The sequence below is a fragment of the Aedes aegypti genome, chromosome 2, assembly GCF_002204515.2.
Source record: "Aedes aegypti strain LVP_AGWG chromosome 2, AaegL5.0 Primary Assembly, whole genome shotgun sequence".
NCBI classification, from domain to species: domain Eukaryota; kingdom Metazoa; phylum Arthropoda; class Insecta; order Diptera; family Culicidae; genus Aedes; species Aedes aegypti.
The window spans coordinates 178,581,911-178,601,122 of NC_035108.1; the positions used below are offsets into that span (position 1 = coordinate 178,581,911).

Below are 19,212 nucleotides of genomic sequence, written 5' to 3' on the forward strand. Positions count from 1 at the left end.
ATATTTTAGAGGTATTGAGACATTCCTGGAGCATTATAACTGTTCGGGATGCCGTGTTTGGTGCAACTAGGATGCCCTGGGAAGTCAAGAAAAAATCCATTACGAAAAGGTCCTCGATTGATGAGATTCGAACTCGTGAACCTCAGCTCGGTCTTGCTAAATTGCTGCGCGTTTGCCGCTACGGCTGTCTGTCCACTGGGTAATTGCAACCATATTAAGATTAGATATTCTCAGTTTATTTTAATATGATCCATATATGGCGGCTATGTTTCCACAACTGCGGGGCGACTGTACTATGACCTCCGCTATACTTGCAACTGGGTTCGCTAGATGGAAGTCACCAGACGGTTCGTGCGTAAAACCATTGAATGGAAAATCTATGGTGTGTCAAACGACGTCGACGGTAGGCAGTAACGCACATTAAGTCAGCACATTAACCATAGTGAACAAGTCGGGTCTGTGTTGTAGGTGCATGATGCCATGGATCATAAAAATCTCACGTTTCGAACAATCGTCTCTTCAGTATGCAGCTCTTGAGGAAACAAAATCTAGGCACGTAGATGTCGGTCACCATAACTTTATGTTGCGCATGGTCGTGAATTCTCAGATATAATTACCTACACACGCGCTGCTCTCTGATTTGCGTGACATCGAGCTCTGACGGGTTGACAAAGTGTGGAAAATGAATTTGGCGTGAATAAGTTGATTGGTGACAGTTCCGTATTATGGACATAAATTATCTGGGTCTGTTATCAAAGGCTTTTCGCTGGGTTCGTGAAGAACTATCTTCTTGGCGTTACGTCCCCACATGGGCAGTGTTATAGGAACATTTTAATAGTTATTTGGGAGCTTTGTTATCACAGTTTATGTAACAGATACAGAAATACTTAGCATGTCCATAAAACTCGAAGACATTTCAATAGCTGAAAGATCCTAAATTGTTCGGAATTCTAACTCAGATGGCTACAGCATGGCTGTGCTTCTGACGTAATGGTCGATTTGTGCGAATGGTCAAAAGCAATGAGTGTTAACCAAGTTGGGTGCGGTAGGGTGGAAGTAATACCAAAAGTAGCTGTAGTGGAACAAACTAAGGTCTGTACAGGAAATGAATAGCAATTTTAAAGCCAACAACACACAACTTATAACCTTAAATGTTACTTGATTTTGCATTTCATTTAACACTTATTTTTACAATTTTTCCCGTTGTTCCATCATGGGAACAGGGAATCAACTATATTCTCATAGTGGTTGCATATCAGTGTTTACCAGAGACAACTTTACCAAAGAGAGTAAACCATTTTTTTTCTCTTAATTTCTTGAGAAATAACGGGTAAATACGGGAAATCCCTATCCCAAGTAAATACTATTGATTAGTACAAACAATTCATAATTATAATATCTGAATTCATCATAGAACGGATTCATCTACAAAAACGACACACCATTACGATGAAGTGGCGATTTCCCGCTGCATGAAATTGGTAATCACCAAAAAAAATGTCATTAAATGGAGCCTGCAAAACTTACGGCATTCCTCAATCCACCGTTCGTTAGCGGCTGAGCTGCAAATGGACCACCAAGAAAGGTGCTCAGTGAAGGAAAGGAACAAACATTTGTGCAATACTTAGTTGCTATGAAAGGCTTTCCGATGGTTAAAAATTTGCTGCTGCACAAAGTGAAAATATTCTTTTTATTCTTTCTCTCGGACCAATACGTAAACGGGATTGGTGGTCATTAGGCTACCGCTTCTGTTACGCGTAGTAACCGCGTAACTCCCATCCTCAAATTGACCTGCATTCGGACGCAACCGGCCCCGTTATTGTTTGTTATAATAAGGAGATCACCAGCACTTACACATTGAGGATGCTACTGATCCTGAGTAGCGTCTGCTGGTTTCCTGTGTAAGGACAGCTGTTCTTGCAATAACGGAGTAGCAACTGCATGTTTTGGCGGCAAAGCGCTTAGTGAAACGCAAGCAGGCTAGTTCGTGTTTTTTGATATTGGATAACGTCTTACGGCAACATACTGGAATACAATTTCGAAAAACGAAAAATCGCTCGCGGCACGAAAAGTGGTTAGATTTTGACTGTGTATAACTTACTTACGCCCGGATAGATTTTCAAGATTCTTACACCAATCGATTGGAAATCTTTCTACGAATCTACTCCAACAATGAAAACTATTGATTCTCATGACTAAACTATTGAAAAATTGAGAAATATCGAAGCATGTCTTATTTTTCATAGAAAAGCACATTTTTCTTGTGTATTCCTGACACAGACATCATTGCGCGATGTCTTAACCACTTTCGTCGTTCGTTCGTTCGGAAACGCCCCTTTCGGTCTTCTTCCTACTTCTCTTTAATATCTCGTGTTCAGTCGAAGCCAATCAAATTCCACTTCACACGCACGCGCACGACCGCATTCTAATTCAATCGTCTTCGGTAATCTTTTGGTGTGTTTCTGTCTAAGAATGGAATGAAAACCCAGTTCGATCGATTATAACTACCACCAACCGTCCTTATCAGGACGACAATTTCATTTTGAAAGAGAGTTATGAGAATTTTACACCGTGAAGAAAAGGTTGTGCCGAGCGATCAAGACGTCCACCGATACGAAGAACAACATCCGAGTCAATGATTGGGTGGAACCAACGAAGACGAGAGTGTGGAGAAACAGTTTGTTTTGCTCTGACAGCCTTCAATTCCGCCTGAAAGCTGTCCTTCTGGACCAAACGAACGAGAGTCAATTCAGCGCCAAGAATCTCGGCGGTAGATAGTGGCAAGGAAATGACTCGTGTAGATTTTGGTAGACGTAGATTATTGAAGTACCGCTGCCAGTACGCAGTGATCCGCAGCATATGTTGGTAGTTGGAGAATCGACCAACGTAATCTTCAACGAATGTTGGCGATGGTAACGCAGTTGCAAATGAAGCCTTTCGTGCTTCCTTTGCCGCTTCTTCATCAATACTTTCACTGATATGAATTGGCCATGATTCTTTTTCGTGTCGGAGCCATGAAGGTCCTTCCCACCATCTTTGGCACTGGAGAAGCTCCGCCGCTGGCAGTCCTGTTGAAATTATATCGGCGGGATTTTCAAGACCAGCGATGTGGTTCCATTCACTGTTCTCAGTAATTTGCTGGATTTTGGAATCGCGATTGCCGACGAACGTGGACCATGTCGACGGTGTTGCCTTGAGCCAATTTAAAACGGTCGTCGAATCAACCCAGAAGTACGCCTTAGAAAAAATACGCAGCGCAGCGGAGACCTTAAGGTAAAGTTCAGCGGCTAATAGTGCACCACAAAGTTCTAATCGGGGAATGCTTTGTTGCTTGAGTGGTGCGACCTTTGAGCGAGACGTCAGAAGTGCTACCCTGACAGTCCCGGAGGTATTTGACGATCGGATGTAAGCACATGTTCCGTAAGCGGCTAAAGAGGCATCAGAAAAGATGTGCAGCTCAGCAGAGGTTGAATCTGGAACCAAGATGAACCTATCAACGCGCAATTCATTCAAACGAGGCAGTTCAGAGTAGTATTCAATCCAGCGGCGCTTCATGTTATCTGGTAGCTCAATATCCCAGTCGTATGGCTTGTCATCTTCGTCCTTCAGACTCCAGAGTGCTTGCATGAAGACCTTGGCTACGACTACGACAGGTCCCACTAAACCGAGTGGGTCAAACAATTTGGCGATGCTAGAGAGGGAACTGCGCTTTGTGATTACAGTATCCGTGTTGAAGGAGGCTTTGGGAGCAACGTACTTCAACTGATCGGAGCCGGGCTCCCAATGCAGACCCAGGGTTTTGATGGACTGGTCTTTAGCAAAATCTACCGACGGCTCTAAGGCACGATTAGCACGAGAAACGCCTTCTAGTACATCCGGACAGTTGCTCGCCCATTTCCGGAGTTGCATTCCAGCTGAATTCAACATGGCGTCCATCTGCTCACGGAGTTCGATGGCTTCGTCGACAGTGCTTGCTCCGGAAAAGAAGTCGTCGACGTAAAAATCTTCGCTGGCCGCCCGAGCTGCGATTGGAAAGTTTGTTCCTTCGTCGAGTGCGATCTGTTTCAATACTCTTGTAGCAAGATATGGAGCAGAAGCCGTTCCGTAGGTTACAGTCTTCAGTTTGTAGATCTGTATCGGGTCTGCTAGTGATCGGCGCCAGAAGATTCGATGGAATTGGCAATCTTCTGGAGACAGCAAAATTTGCCGATACATTTTGGCAATGTCGGCAATTAGCATGATCGGGTGCAAGCGGGATCGCATCGTGATTGCCCTTAAGTCTTCCTGTACGATTGGACCAACTAGCATAGCATCGTTCAAAGAAACTCCACTAGCGCTCTTGCACGATGCATCGAAGACGACACGAACCTTAGTGGTGGTACTCTCCTCACGAATCAGTGGATGATGGGGAATAAAGTAAGCAGGCTCGGACGCTGCTTCCACGTTATCAATTTGCTCCATGTGGCCTAGCTCCTCGTACTCATCCATGAATTTCGTATATTCTGCAGCAAGCAGCTGGTCTCGTCCCAGTCGATTTTCGATCAATCGAAAGCGATGAAGTGCAGTGCGCCTATTGCTTCCCACCTTATTTAGCACGTCTTCCTTGAATGGTATGCGCACCATGTACCGTCCGTCTTTACAGCGAACTGCAGTCTCAGAGAAAAACGTCTCACATTAGGCTTCGGATGGAGAAGGAACAACTGCCGAATCACCTTCAATCGTCCAAAAACGCTCCATGTTGCGCTGCAGCTCGGCAGTTGTAGCAACGTTGCAGACTACGGGGGACCTTAAGTGTTCTTGAGATGTTTTACCGCTAATTATCAAACCAAACACAGAATTAACAAGACAAGGAAGTGACTCGCCTAATGAAATACGTCCCGCAACGCTGAACAAATCGAAAAATTTGGGGTGGGTAATGTCTAATACATTACCGCGGGGTTGACGTAGAACTACGATGATTAATAATTTGATTTGTCATGTGTATGAATTTGTAAGTGTACTAGTTTTGTGTTGTTATTGATCGGATGAAGTTTTCAAAAGTTAACTCTTTTTGGACTCATTTTGTTAGTCCTGAAAAGAACCAGGGAAAGTGTACCAATTATGGCCATAGTGGTTCCCTATTTGGCCATACGTGAAATTTTGATAACTTTCACATTTTAAATATTTTTGAATGTTTTAACATCAAGATATATCTTAAATCTAACTACTACAGCACACAAAAGTTTTCAAAATTTGAAGACATTAAAGTCATCACGTATGGCGAAATAGGGAACCACTATGTCCATAACTGGTACACTTACCCCATTTGTCGTTCTGTGGTTTCGAGAACCAGTGTTTGGTGTTCCAGGAATAATCCCAGATGATTGAATTTGTTTGTTTGGTCGTTGCTTCCTTGTGTTGCTTGGTTGGGTGATCGGTTTCTGGCTCCAGCTGTAGTTCGCCAAACTCCTCCAGTAGATTAGATGTTTGACAGCTCGGGTGCTTCGATCGTGATAATCGATAGAATCGGTCCAGTGCTTTGGTCTGTAGCAATATCCATTGCATGAGCATTTAGGCTCTGTACATTGATACTCATCAATATGCAGGCTGGGCCGCTATGATCCAGTATTTCACGTCTCAAAGCGTCACTAATCGATGATTGCCTAAGCGCTGCAGCTGATTCCTCAAGTCAACCCTTGGAATTGCTGCCTTTGGCGTGATGGAACTGGGAAGAATTGGTTGGGTTTGTCAAAAATAGTCCTTGCAGTGAAGTAACCCGCGACAAACCAACATATGTAACGAAAGCTTTTTGCACTTAACAGCAGCAGTTTAAGCGCCACTCCCCTATGGAGAGACTGCTGTTGCTTTTTATAGAGGCCCGGCTTGAGACACTCGTTTGGGCGGGTCAATAGGCTCAAACAGTCGTCAATCTCAGCGTCACCAACAGACCAACAAAAATCTTTATACCTAACGGAATCTAAACGGAATGAAAAAAGAGGAAACTCAATATCGGGCAAGAATCTTCAGCATCAATATCCCAATCACCCTGAGTGGAGGCGTAAATTACTGTCTTAGCACAACTAAACTGTCTAAAATTCTGAATTCAACATGTTCTATATTCTAGTTTTTAAATTTACCTAAGTGACGTCACTTGCTTTACATGGAGTTTTTCGAGCTCATTATGGTTCATAAAAAAAATCAGATCTGACCTGTTATCCTGTTTTGGCGCAGAAGATCGGCAGCAGCAATCGGAAGCAGCGTGGCGGGAAGCGTCTTGGTGGTGAAATCGTGGTAGATGGCGTGGTACTCGTTAACCCAGATACCAATAGGACTGGGCCCGAGTCGGAATGGCGGGTTGATATTCAAACGAGCGTGATGAAGGGCATCGATCAGCGGGCACCATTCATCCAACTGAAAGAGCGTGGTGGTAGTAGTCGTAACGCAGCGACCAATGGGACTTGGCCGGGTGTCGGAAAGGCTGGCAGGTGATATTGGACTTGAATACGAAGACGGGCTTCGATCAGCGGGCACCGTACATCCAACTGAACGAGCGTAGTGTTGCACAATTCCTGCTCCGTGTGCACTAACGTGATGCAGACCCCTGGTCGGCGATTCCAGCAGATTCGGCTATCGAGCGGATCGGTTGATTATGTCGCGCTATTAGGTAGGCAACCCGTGTGACGTGTCGAGCAGTGAAACGCTTGGAGAATACTGCTGGTTCCTATGTTGGCCACCAGTGGCGCGGCCGTCTCTAGTAATGCGGTAGTAGACGATGCTCCCAAACGCTTCCACTCAGAATTTCCCCGGATGGGAGTGGGGTGGCTTGTCAGGAGGGAAAGCGATTAGGGTGGTCCTTCTGGATTGCTTATCGGATGTTTAACGGGTATCCGAACAACTTTCTGGTCCCAGACTGGCACCCACGTTGAGCAGTGGGGGTAATACCTGTTCAACGTGTCAATTTATGAATTTAAATCCTACCAACGCCATAGTACTAAATCTTACCAGCGAATACGGTTTTAGCCAGCTCGTCCTGTCTTTCCAGAACAGCTAAATCCCGATAGAGATCTTTTGGGCCTACATTGATTTGAAATCCAATCTAATCACCACTTTTGAATTCAAGAAACCAAACTTATTCTTACCCGTGAGTTGGGTTTTTCCAGCACGTGTTTTTCGCAACCCTATTCAATTTAAAGATTTGCCTATCACTTGGCTCTGCCGTACCTAAATTAATTTAATAATTAATTCTCAAAACGTTTGAACTTATTTTAATCACTACCTTGTTAAGATGTTCAATTCAACTTCACTTGGTATTAACTTTCAATACTCAGTTTTTTTCCGATGTGCACTTGTTCACGATCTCCACTCGAATAAATTTAAAAAACCCATGCCAACTAAATTCTGCATTCAAACAGTGACCTTGAACACTGGACGCTATTGAAATTCCCATCTTTTCATAAAAAATCTACCTAAATTGAGGCTGTCTCATTCTATGTATATGCATGATGGACTTATACATTTTTTTAGTCCGTTTTCCACTGGTTTGTTTTTGAGTGCCAGCCTATCTTTTTCTAAAAATTTTGGATGGTTTGTTGCAACGTTGTGAGATCGCAACGGTACTCACGCCGCAGCCAAAAAGCTTTTGATTTGTTTTTTTTTTCACAGGGAGGTGGCGCTACGCTTGTAAAGAAGCTAAATGCTTTCGTGCAGAAAGCTGCTCTAAACAGGGGTTATTCGATTTCATTACATTCTCGCCGATACGTGAAAAATAAAAATTTTGAAATTTTTAAATTTCAAAATTTTTATTGTGGGTCAGTCTGCTACTACTAATTTAAAATAGAATCAATTTATTTTATTTAATCTTTTAGGTTTTAATTTAACCCAATTAATTAAATTAATGCTTTTCTGAGCTTATCTATTAATTCAATCCAACAAACAAATTTTCGCTACGTCATTGCGCTCCAGCTGAATCCATTCAATAACTGCTTCATTCATTCTACATCTCAATATATCCGTAACATACACAATAATTTTACCTAACCAATAAACCTCAAACAAATTTGAGAAAATCATTTTAAATGTTCCTATATACTCCAGAGATATCTGGATAACAGTGTTCCAAGATAACCGAAAAACTCCAATAATGATTGGAAAATCAATTTGTTCTTTTGTACTTGTAATTCATACCTAGCTGCAATTCAATACAATACTCACTTCGAACCCTCGTTCACGCCCTCTTTCTCTGACACAAATAACATAGCGAAATTGACTGAAGCGTTTGTTGACAAACGCTTCGTATATTAATAAAAAGCTAACGGGTATTCCCTCGGTTCCAAACATTGCGAAATGTCAAACCGAAGCTGTCATACGTCTGGCTATGGAAAATCGAGCTGTGTGAAAACAAATTTCTAATTGTTGGAAAAGTGGAAAATTTATACTATTGCAGCTAAAAATTAATGGAAAATACTAAACCGGTAAGTTAATTGATAGGTAAACTAATGGATTTTGAACGTTTGAAAAGTGAAAGTGAACTGTAAGTGATGTAATTCAATCAAAATTGGAATGTTTACATGAAGTGAGTACCCATTCTTAACGTACAATTTACTTTTAGGAAAACTGATGGAATACCAACGCATTGACGAGTCGGGAGGAAATGCAGGTGCAACGTCTCAACCGAAGAGCTGATTTACTTGGGGATTTCGTCCTGAGCGATACAGGATCACTTGAAGGAAGTTAACCCAAATAAACCAACGACGTGAGGAAACAAATTGACATCTCGAACGCCGTGGCTGCCGTAACACCTCAGAGTGAGTATTTTGTTGTTAGGCGAACCCATTTGTTTATGCACAACACGACCGATGTGCCGTCATAGCTGTGTTTTTTACGCTCTTTTCAAGAACGAACCGTGGTATGTTCCCGATATTCGAGTGCCATTTAGGTCTTCCAGTACGTACGTATTGGTGCCTAAGGCCTCTCTGACGCGGACTTTAGTGAATTTTTGGCCGAACTTCCCAACATAATGTTTACTTTTGTCGGAAAGATTAACATTCTTCTTGAATACTATCTCACCGGGTTTAAATGTATGTTTCTATTTGCTCGGAGATTGTATGGAGTTGCATATCGTTGGTAGGCCTTCAAGAGATTTTCTCTGACCAGTTCAAAAAGCTTTTTCTGATCATCATGCAGGGGAAACCCAGTTTCTTGATCAGGATTCGTTAGATTCCTCAAGTGCTCGTATTCCCTACCCGAACTAACCATGTTTCTTCCAAAGTTCAGAAAATATGGCGTAAATCCAGTACTGTCGTGTACTGCCGTACGTATGGCCTGGGCAATTTGATGCACGGATTCATCCCAGTGTTTATGATCTTTTTGCTTGTTAAGGGCGCAACGGATAGCGGTCACGATTACCCTATCTACCCGTTCAGTCGGATTGGGACTGGGATGATATACTGACAAATTCCAATGTGTCACTCCATATCTATCCAATAACTTTTTGAATTGGTCGGAGTGGAAGACTTTGGCATTATCAGTAATGCAAATGGATGGGGCTCCAAAAAGTGTGAAGATATTTCCTTCTGTGAAAGCACACACTCCGGCAGCTGTGGCGGATTTCATGCATTGCACCATCACAAACTTTGAGAAAAAATCAGTGACAACTAACAACCAAACGTTACCATGCTTTGAACGGGGATATGGTCCAAGAAAGTCCATGGATATGAGTTCCCAGGGACGTGAACACATTTTAGGTTTCCCGCACTCAGGGGTCACATTTTGGTTTGGTGTTTTGGACTCTTTACATATGTCGCACGAATAACAGAAACGTTTAATTTCTGTTGACATACGAGGCCAATAAAATTTTTCTCTTATTTTAGCTAAAGTTTTAAGAAAGCCAAGGTGTGCTTCTTGATGTATTGATTGCATAATTTCTTTTCTTTCAGCTACGGGTACGACATACTTCCATCGAGATCCAGCATCATCGAACGGAGACAAGTTGGTGATATATTTGAAAACTTTCCCATCGCAAATACGGAAGTCCTTATACGCATCGGGGCGAGTTTCAATTTGGCGTTTCAATTGGGCTATGAACGCATCTGGAAATACAGCCTCAACCGTGAAAATGCTTCTGGAGAGCGCATCGGCTGGAATATTATCGGAACCTTTCTTGTACTGGAGGACTAGGTCGTATTTGGACAGCTTCAACGCCCATCGTGCGATCCTCGGGGACTTGGATTCAATGGACATGGTCCTCAAAAACGTGAGGCTCATGGCATCGGTCTGAACAATAAATTGGCTGCCTTCCACAAAATGACGGAAGTTTTCAATGCTGAGTAACACAGCCAAGCACTCTCTTTCTGTCGCACTGTATTTTCGTTGGGTACTTGACAATTTCTTCGAAAAATACGCGATGCATTTCCGAATTCCATTCTGCACTTGTACTAAGACGGCCCCAATGGCTAAATCGGAACTATCCGTTTCTATGATGAAAGGAAGACCGAAATCGGGATTCCCTAAGATGGGCGCAGTCACCAAAGCAGATTTGAGTTTAATCAACGCGTTATTTGCCTCTTCAGTCCAGGTAAATGTTTTTTTGTTTTTTCTTAACAGATTCGTGATTGGAGTTGTTATTTCGGAATAATTCCGAATAAATTTTTGATAAAACCCGGCTAATCCCAATAACCGTCGAATATCCTTAAGGGTTTTGGGAACCGGGTAATCTAACACCGGCTGGATCTTACTGGCATCTACTGAAAGTCCCTTCTCTGACAGGACATAGCCCAAGTAGCGAATCCTTCTCTGGCAGAACTTTGATTTCAACAAGTAAATGGTGAGACCAGCCTGTTGAAGTCTCTTCGCTACTTCTTGAATTAACTGTAGATGGTATTCGAATGATACCGAGGTGATAATTATATCGTCTAGGTACACATAAACCCAGGGCTCGAGATCATATCCGATCACTTTGGCCATTAAACGAGCCATCGTCGCTGGGGCGTTCGTAAGCCCAAAAGGCATCACAGTGAATCTGAAAAGACCTTTATTGGTACGAAACGCAGTCTTATCCTTCGACAGAGGGTCAAGTCCCACTTGGTAGTAGGACTCAGATAGGTCAATCACAGAGAAGTACCGTGATTGTTGGATTCGTTGTAAGATTCCGACCATGTTTGGGAACGGGAAATCGTCTCTCTTGGTACACTGATTGAGCCGCCTAGAATCTAAACAAATTCTCCACTTACCATTCGTTTTCTTAATCGGAAGCAATGGATTAAGGAAGTCAACGGGACCTGAACATTCTTCTACAACACCCAATCTCCTCATTCTTTCCACTTCTTCGTCTATGACCCTTTCGACAATGGGAGACCAGCGGTACGAAGGAAATTTTTGTGGCTTCGAACCTGGCAGCAATTCTATCGAATGTTGTATTAGGTCCGTACGACCCAGACAACCTTCTTGCGTCGCTGGCAAATGAGTGATAGCTTCGAATAACTCTTCCCTCTGGCAGTCGGTTAGGTCATGTTCAGTGATTATATCACTCGGTCGCTCAATAATGCGATCGGGTACTTCGATTGTCGGCATTTCTAGGCTGTCGTCAATTTCGGGTTGCGCAAGTTGCGGTTTGATAGTCGACGAGGGCGATAATTCAAAACAAACCTTTTGATCCGTCAACTTAAAGTATCCTTCAATCATGTTTAGACTAGCTGAATCAGAGTTTGGGTCTGAATCATGCTTGTTAAGTGATTCAGGTTTAGACATGGGATTGTCTGGTATTACTAACTGGAAACCGAACTTTTCCAAAAAATCCATACCCAGAATCAAATCTTTGGACACTTCTGGAACGATTACAGTAGGAATCACATAGGTTGCTGATCGGAATGTATAGGGTATGTTAACGTATCCTAAACAGCGATAGGCAGTACCATCTGCTGTGGATACTTTTAAATTGATTGAGTTTATTTTTAGACCTAAACGTTCAACCAGGGGTACTGAGCTTATGACAGATACGCTAGCACCTGTATCCGCTAGTCCTTCGACTTCTTCGTTTATTATTTTCACTTTTAAATGAGGACATCGATTGAAGTGGGTGTTAATATGAAATGTTCTGTTGAAATAGTTGAAGTTAGGGACCGAGTCAGGCTTGGGATTAGGAGTTTGGTCCTCATTACTCCTTTCCTCTACTCGTTTTTTGACTCCGACTCTTCCTTGCTTGAGAGATTATGTTGGTTAGGGCACCGAAAAGCTGTGGTATCGGCCTGACCACAAATGTGACAAAAGATTGTCTTACGCTTGTCACAATCTCGCCACATATGGCCAGTGCGGCGACAATTCCAGCACAACACTGAAATTGCATTGCTTTCCACTCCGTCGTACGGTTTTTCAACCACTTGACGATTTGAGTGAATTCTTTGCCCCGTTCCAGGCCGACTAGGTTTAGCTTTCAAGGCGAAGAGTTCCTCCTCGGTTTCTTCTTCGCACGATAGAGATTGTTCCTCATCAATATCTAGGTGGTTTAACGTACCCGGTTTGACTGGGCTTTTGGGATTGTACAGAGTAGATTCTAGCGCATCGAACTTGTAGCATAATTGGGCCAAATTTTCTAATGAATGAATCGGTTCAAGGGCCAAGCGACGTTTATAAGACACCTTCATGTTTTCAATGATGATGTCATATTTTTCCGTTTCAGCCATAGGCTTCATCATTCTCTTGGCCAAGGTCTCCATTTCCGTTAGGAAAGCACTAAATCTCTCATTTGGTCGCTGTTTTCGATTCCTCATCTCTTCCCGCAGTAGTCGATCCCGATTAGGGTTATCGTACCGCATTTTTAAGTGGAAGACCAAAGTATCCCAGTTATGGAAACGTTCCTCATAGGTGGTGTACCACACATAAGCATCGTCCCGGAATAGTAAATGAGCATGTATGCGTAAATCTTCCTTCTCAATCCCATAAGATCGGCACAACATTTCAATTTGCCTCAAGAAATCAATTACTGGCACAGAATTCGACTCACCCGTGAATTTGGGCCATTTTTCAATAATATTACATTGTTGATGAGGCAACCGTCTCATCGGAAGCCCACATCCAAAACTGGCTGGTGGTCCATTTTCATTTCTAGGCGTTCTTGCTATGCCTACAGACCCCGAGACAGGAGGTCGTGTGCTATCCATCGGGTGACTTTCAGATCGTCGTCCCATTAGCGGTTGGTTATTGAAACCCACCACCGGACTGAATTGAGAATTCAACGGGACTTCAGGATGCAACCGTGGAGTGGATACTCTCGCATCATGTCCACTAGATCTTTCGTAATTTCCTTCATTTGGAATACGAAAACCTGGTTGACCTAACAAATCGTGGGATTTTAATTGTAAAGGAGGGGTAGGTTGATTAATTCTGGGAGCTTGCCTCTCCAATGGTGTATATGCAGTACTGTGGTTCTGCAAATTGACATTTGCAAATTCTTTGGCTAAGTTATCCATGGTCACTTCCTGTGGCTCAACTCTCACACTCCGTGATTGTTGAAGCTGAGTAAGCACTTGGCTCACACACGTCTTGACGTAGTTCTCGATTTGACTGACGTGAATATAACTAGTCGAGTCGGCCTGCGGTTCAGGAATTGCATCTGGTTGTTCCGTTCTAGCGTTCTGAAATGTGCCCACTGAAGGGTGGTTTATTGGATTATGTCCCCTCAAGTTAAGTGGAACCGTTTGAGAAGCATTCTCGAAATTCGAATAAGCATTCGATTGCGCCGACGGTCTCCAGTTGCTGTTATCAGGAGCTGTAACGACACTTCCACGTGGTTGGTCGAATACTTCAGGAGATCTTACAACCGGGGCGGACTGAGCAGTGCCAGAGCTCGTCTGTAACGCAAAATCGACTCTGGGATCCAAATCAATCAGATCAGAACCCCTATCTGGAATTACGGATGCGGTCTGTTCTGTTAGTAAAAATGGATTTGCTACATTAACTGGATCCATCTGTTGGGAAGATTTATCCTTGGGATAATTTTCGAGGGATCTAGAGCCATGTGCAGTTTCATCGAATCGCGTTTCATGAACCGCGTTTCCTAGGGTGTTAGAGGACTGATTTCCAACTGCAGCATCTGTCAAGGATTGATAGGCACTGTTGGATGTCCCCGTTAGGCGATTAACCGGTACATATCCAGCCAAAAAGTTCAAATCTATACGAAAGTAACGATTGGCTAAATTGCTAATCAATTCTAATAACTCTTTCTTATTCTCGTGTTCCATTACGGAAACCGATACATAACGTCTGACCCGTTTATGGTAATGTACTAGACGTGATAAACATTCAGGAGCGGGTCCGTTACGAAGCTTTTGTTCGATCTCACGTAGTCTGTGAGGAATTAAAGCAAAGTCGTTTGCAATCGTCTGAGAGCATACTTGCATAACATTAGCAAAGTATTCTTCACTTTCCCGCAGCAAGTTACGTAAGGTACGCTGACGGGTATTTGGTGGACCATCCGTTGGGTGACCCCGAAGAGCCAATTCGTAATTCAATTCTTCCTCGTCAAGCTCGTTGGCGTTAATTCTGTAGTATTCCATCTTATTTCAAGTTAATAAATTATTATAAAAAAAATAAATGAGAAGCGAAAGGAAAAAAAAAAGTTCAATGTATACCCAAATTAATTTCAATTTAAAACTCCAAAATCCCAAACTTAAACCTATCCTACAATACTTCTAATAACTGAATATGAGCTGAAAATCTTGCTTGCTGGAAGTGAAAGTAATTTCGGAAACTATCAAATTATAGCAAAAATATGTTAAGTAAACTTGTATGTAAGGAACAATGCTTTTAAAACTAAATATCTATGGAATAGGAAAATGAACTCTATTTTGCGGGCCCCACGTTGGGCGCCAAATGTAACGAAAGCTTTTTGCACTTAACAGCAGCAGTTTAAGCGCCACTCCCCTATGGAGAGACTGCTGTTGCTTTTTATAGAGGCCCGGCTTGAGACACTCGTTTGGGCGGGTCAATAGGCTCAAACAGTCGTCAATCTCAGCGTCACCAACAGACCAACAAAAATCTTTATACCTAACGGAATCTAAACGGAATGAAAAAAGAGGAAACTCAATATCGGGCAAGAATCTTCAGCATCAATATCCCAATCACCCTGAGTGGAGGCGTAAATTACTGTCTTAGCACAACTAAACTGTCTAAAATTCTGAATTCAACATGTTCTATATTCTAGTTTTTAAATTTACCTAAGTGACGTCACTTGCTTTACATGGAGTTCTTCGAGCTCATTATGGTTCATAAAAAAAATCAGATCTGACCTGTTATCCTGTTTTGGCGCAGAAGATCGGCAGCAGCAATCGGAAGCAGCGTGGCGGGAAGCGTCTTGGTGGTGAAATCGTGGTAGATGGCGTGGTACTCGTTAACCCAGATACCAATAGGACTGGGCCCGAGTCGGAATGGCGGGTTGATATTCAAACGAGCGTGATGAAGGGCATCGATCAGCGGGCACCATTCATCCAACTGAAAGAGCGTGGTGGTAGTAGTCGTAACGCAGCGACCAATGGGACTTGGCCGGGTGTCGGAAAGGCTGGCAGGTGATATTGGACTTGAATACGAAGACGGGCTTCGATCAGCGGGCACCGTACATCCAACTGAACGAGCGTAGTGTTGCACAATTCCTGCTCCGTGTGCACTAACGTGATGCAGACCCCTGGTCGGCGATTCCAGCAGATTCGGCTATCGAGCGGATCGGTTGATTATGTCGCGCTATTAGGTAGGCAACCCGTGTGACGTGTCGAGCAGTGAAACGCTTGGAGAATACTGCTGGTTCCTATGTTGGCCACCAGTGGCGCGGCCGTCTCTAGTAATGCGGTAGTAGACGATGCTCCCAAACGCTTCCACTCAGAATTTCCCCGGATGGGAGTGGGGTGGCTTGTCAGGAGGGAAAGCGATTAGGGTGGTCCTTCTGGATTGCTTATCGGATGTTTAACGGGTATCCGAACAACTTTCTGGTCCCAGACTGGCACCCACGTTGAGCAGTGGGGGTAATACCTGTTCAACGTGTCAATTTATGAATTTAAATCCTACCAACGCCATAGTACTAAATCTTACCAGCGAATACGGTTTTAGCCAGCTCGTCCTGTCTTTCCAGAACAGCTAAATCCCGATAGAGATCTTTTGGGCCTACATTGATTTGAAATCCAATCTAATCACCACTTTTGAATTCAAGAAACCAAACTTATTCTTACCCGTGAGTTGGGTTTTTCCAGCACGTGTTTTTCGCAACCCTATTCAATTTAAAGATTTGCCTATCACTTGGCTCTGCCGTACCTAAATTAATTTAATAATTAATTCTCAAAACGTTTGAACTTATTTTAATCACTACCTTGTTAAGATGTTCAATTCAACTTCACTTGGTATTAACTTTCAATACTCAGTTTTTTTCCGATGTGCACTTGTTCACGATCTCCACTCGAATAAATTTAAAAAACCCATGCCAACTAAATTCTGCATTCAAACAGTGACCTTGAACACTGGACGCTATTGAAATTCCCATCTTTTCATAAAAAATCTACCTAAATTGAGGCTGTCTCATTCTATGTATATGCATGATGGACTTATACATTTTTTTAGTCCGTTTTCCACTGGTTTGTTTTTGAGTGCCAGCCTATCTTTTTCTAAAAATTTTGGATGGTTTGTTGCAACGTTGTGAGATCGCAACGGTACTCACGCCGCAGCCAAAAAGCTTTTGATTTGTTTTTTTTTTTCACAGGGAGGTGGCGCTACGCTTGTAAAGAAGCTAAATGCTTTCGTGAAGAAAGCTGCTCTAAACAGGGGTTATTCGATTTCATTACACATATACCAATTGCTGATCCTGGATTTTGTCATAGTCGTACACGACCTCGGGGAAAGTTCCACCTTGCGACTTATGAACAGTTAAAGCACAGGCACTAACCATCGGGAACTGAATGCGTTTGCATTTGATTATGCCGCACAGTTTGAAAGTAAAATAAAAATTCTCTATACAGGAATGAAATTGGAATTTCAAAACCAAGAGCCTTACGTTGGCATGAAATATTTTGAACTCTTATAACTGTTTGCTGGTTTAACGAAATTCCTTGTTCTCTGTTTATTCGACAAACAAGCTCAATATTTCATGGGTACACAACAGCAACAGGGTAGCGGATCACAGGGATTCAGTTGAAATCTGGAAACGTAGCTCAATCTTGAAATCTTGAGCGATTTCACAAACCAGATTCTGGATTAACAGCTCAGCAGGCTTCTAGCAGCGAGGTACTTCCCGCTAAGCAAGTTCGGAGGAGCTCTTACCAGCTCGAAAGCGGAAATGGAATGAAACTGAATCCAACGAAGGCAGCATGTTTTATAACCTTGGAATAGCAGATGATGCTCCTCCCTTTTGTGCTCTTCGCTTTCTGATCGACCAATCTGGGAAATGGGTATGTGCCAATAATGTGTTTTGCTTGGAATTACTTGAAAATTGCGGAGAATACTAATACGTAAGAAATTGGTCGAACATGAATTGCTGGAATGATTGGCATTCCCTAAATATTCAATACGATTATTGATAATTAATAGTTTTCGTTATTATGACGGTAAATTTCTGATCCATGGGTACCAAAATTATTACAATTGTTCAATGAGAATGTCTTTTCAAAAGCAATTTTGTCACATGGGATAATTTTCCTAATCAAAATGTTCCCATAAAATATGGAACATAAAAGGCGCTGTTGGAAAAGCCACTCTATTTTGCAATCGTTGTGAAATGTTGAGCACTCACCCCGACGCCACTGCAGCAGGGTCCGCGAGTACAATCTCAAATGGTTGAGTCATAAATTATTCACGACAAATGAAATTTTGTATGAGGCCGTGAAATTGATTTAGGAATACTAGAAGTTATAAATAAAGTCGGAAATATTTCTCTTTTAACTCTTTTCCACAAATTTGATGGCTCTGAAAAGAACCGATGGCTTTGTTAGCTTCGATGTTGTTACGGATAAATAACACTGCTCGGACCAGCAAAACTCAGGGGGCTTCTGGTATTTGCTCCTAACGGGATTGCTTCTTGATTACCAATTATGATTAAATTTTCATCACGAGTCGAAATTTTGAAGCGCGGGTCAACAGCTCCTCGGCCGATGAAATTTGCGGCGGTGATGACGATGGCTTGGTAAACGCAAACAAGCGGTGAACCACAAAGCGAGAATGACTCGCCCGATCGTGTTCACAGTTCGACAGCAAATTCACCTGTGGACTGCTTCCTCTTCTTCTTCTTCTAGGCGGCGGCAGTGGTGATGGCTTTAGCTTCGGACGGCATCTTCTCTCGCTCGCTCGACAGTTTGATTTGAGCGAAGCAAGACAAACGGGGGCGTCCTTCGCTATCGATGTCTGTGCCTGAGAAGCACGCCCGGTCAGATCAAGCCGATCTGTCGCCTGCTGAAATGCGAGCCAATCGGGGAGTGAAAAGCAAATGACGTCAAATTTTCTCTCAACGTTCTCTTTTAAAACAGTCATTAAACTATTTGGACAGGTATGTGGGATTCAGTAAGTAAACGACATGAAGCTTTGATGTCTTATCTTTCGATTGAGATGCTAATCAAGAAATTTCGTTAAGCCAGTGAAAAGTTATAAACGTTTAAAATATTTCATGCCAACGTAACGCTCTTGGTTTTGAAATTCCAATTTCACTCCTGTATAGAGAAGAGAGACGTACTTCTACGTCAAAACACTTCCGCTCCCAATACAACGTCGATGGTTCCGGATTGATAGAAGGACGGGTCGGCTAGCTGGATACCCGTTGGAAATGACCAACTCGACGCGTCGACAGAAATTGATGGCAAATCGATAGTAACTTTGGGTAGGACAAAAGATTCGATGGTGGCGCAGTAGTTAGTGATTCGGGATTTAATGGTTGACTGGAATTTATAGCGGACCTTGGTGGCCGCTTCACCGATTCCTGCGATTGGCAAATTAACCTTGCTCAAGCGCACTTGCATTTGCTGAGCTACACGCTCCGTTGCGAAGCAACATTCGCTGCCTGAGTCCAACAAGGCGCGTACTGGATGCTCTTTCCCGCTTTCGTCTACCATGATGATAATCGCTGTAGCTAACAGGACCTTCGTTCGGGATCTGTGCAGAGAAGTGCAGCTGGTGATGCCCATGTGTGCTGCGGGGGTGGATGACATTACTTCATTGTTACTGGATGACGGGTCTGACTGGACGGCGGATACAGATTGACTACTGCCCTCCGAT

The 19,212-nt window shown here is 43.0% G+C and overlaps 3 long non-coding RNA genes across 3 annotated transcripts; 1 reads left to right on the forward strand and 2 right to left on the reverse strand.

The window, feature by feature from the left end:
* Positions 1-6,076: 6,076 nt before the first annotated feature.
* LOC110676229 lies at positions 6,077-7,461 on the reverse strand. Its single transcript, XR_002500192.1, has 2 exons — positions 6,982-7,461; positions 6,077-6,921 (listed from the first exon to the last, which is right to left on the reverse strand). It is a non-coding gene; the product is annotated as an uncharacterized LOC110676229 (long non-coding RNA).
* Positions 7,462-8,297: 836 nt separating this feature from the next.
* On the forward strand, positions 8,298-9,973 carry LOC5563964. The gene is made up of 3 exons (XR_002500190.1): positions 8,298-8,450; positions 8,588-8,783; positions 9,915-9,973. It is a non-coding gene; the product is annotated as an uncharacterized LOC5563964 (long non-coding RNA).
* A 5,175-nt stretch (positions 9,974-15,148) lies between these two features.
* LOC110676228 lies at positions 15,149-16,533 on the reverse strand. Its single transcript, XR_002500191.1, has 2 exons — positions 16,054-16,533; positions 15,149-15,993 (listed from the first exon to the last, which is right to left on the reverse strand). It is a non-coding gene; the product is annotated as an uncharacterized LOC110676228 (long non-coding RNA).
* Positions 16,534-19,212: the final 2,679 nt, after the last annotated feature.